At 37.3% G+C, this 1,677-nt stretch overlaps 1 pseudogene; it reads right to left on the bottom strand.

Moving 5' to 3' along the window:
- Positions 1–985: 985 nt before the first annotated feature.
- LOC112551019 lies at positions 986–1,108 on the bottom strand (annotated as a pseudogene).
- Positions 1,109–1,677: the final 569 nt, after the last annotated feature.

Here is a 1,677-nt window from a genome sequence, read left to right as displayed (position 1 = left end):
GTATCCAATTTAAATTTCCCTTGCTGCAACATAAAACCATTGTTCCTTGTCCTGTTCCCTGCCACCACAGAAAATAGTTTGTCACCATCCTCTTATAAGCACCCTTCAGGTATTATCAAATCCCCTCTCAGTCTTCCCCTCTCTAGACTAAATAATTGCAGTTCTTTTAGCTTTTACACTTAAGGCATTTTTCCCAGACCTATAAATATTTTAACCATGTATGTGTCTTTCCTGAAGTGCTCAAAACTGGACAGTATACTCCACCATTTACCAGTGCCAAATACAGCAGAAGGCTCACTTCCCTTGATTTAACACTCCTATTAATAAAGCCCAATGTAGTATTAGAGTATTGAAGCCTAGCCAGTCATTCCCCAGCCTGTATCTGTACAAATTATTTTTCTGTACCAAGTATAGGACAACTCAGGTTATTTAAGTTAATTTATTTTTTTTGCTAGTTTTGGTGTTTGTCCACAGACTTACTTTGTTTTTTCTAATCTGGAGATGATGCAAGTAAATATAGCATTCAGTAAATACTGTCTCATTTCGAAACTATCCCAGAGTTTGTGAAGTGATATTTAATCGTCATCCCCAATTATAAAGAACAGACATATCTTTTTCTTGTTGAATTGGATTCCTTTTTTCAAATTTGTACCTAACAAGCGCAAAATAGGTTATGTAGTTCAACAAAGAATACATTTAGCACAGGCTTTCGATGTAGGTGCTAGAATTCCCTTAGCTGCACTCTTCAAAACTCCTAGCAGAGGGGCCTAGCCACAGCTATGCTCTATTTCTAGGCTCCTGGAAGGGAATCAGATCAAAAACTGTGAATGAAAAGGTGGTTTAAAATTGTCTTTGTCACCCAACAAGTTAAGCCAAGTGCAACCCAGGTTTACTCAGGATCACTATTTTTGTTCTCAGGATATCCCTATAATAAATATAAAACATCTCCAAAGCCCAACCAGGAGAACTGCTTCTAAATGGTTTGCTTTGCAGAAAGAATCCAGAACTCCTTTAAAAAGGAAAAATAATCCAGGGAAAAGTTTTCAACTAGCAAAGATCACGCCTCAGCTCAACCTCACAGGCTATGATACTGCCACTACACCAATAAACAGTGCTCTTTAGCATGATATAATTGGATATTTGCCAAGTTTCTTCAAAAGATAGGGCCTGAGCCAAAGTTTACCAAGGTCAATACAAAAACTTGCAGTGACTTCAAGCGTGCTTTGTGTCAGAATTGAAGTGCTCAGTATTTGCTCCTTTGAAATTGATTTATTTACCAGTTTTCTCAAGTGAAATCACAATCATTCATAAAGAAATTAAAAATTCGGTAGAGTATATTACATACCTGAAACAGAAATGTAATTATGTATTGTACATATGCTAAAGGAGGACTGTACATTTTAGAATATACACCTGCACTCTTCTACTTAGTGCCTCCTATGCTCTCTGATATTTAATTGAGTTACTCATCTGGGGGATGCTAGCAAGTTGTCATCTTAACTTCTGGAAATTATGAACTACATTCATTCCTGCTATCTTGGCCCTGATGGTGGTGAGAGTGTTTGTGCATGAACACTGATATGTGAAAGTCCTGAGTAAATGGTGATTTCTCTTTCTGAAAAACCATTTTATGCAACTCTAATGTCCCATCCAATAGAACAGCAGTTCCCAACCCCC

This window comes from Alligator sinensis, unplaced genomic scaffold, assembly GCF_000455745.1.
Source record: "Alligator sinensis unplaced genomic scaffold, ASM45574v1 scaffold614_1, whole genome shotgun sequence".
Classification (NCBI taxonomy): domain Eukaryota; kingdom Metazoa; phylum Chordata; order Crocodylia; family Alligatoridae; genus Alligator; species Alligator sinensis.
This window is presented reverse-complemented; position numbering and strand designations above follow the sequence as displayed.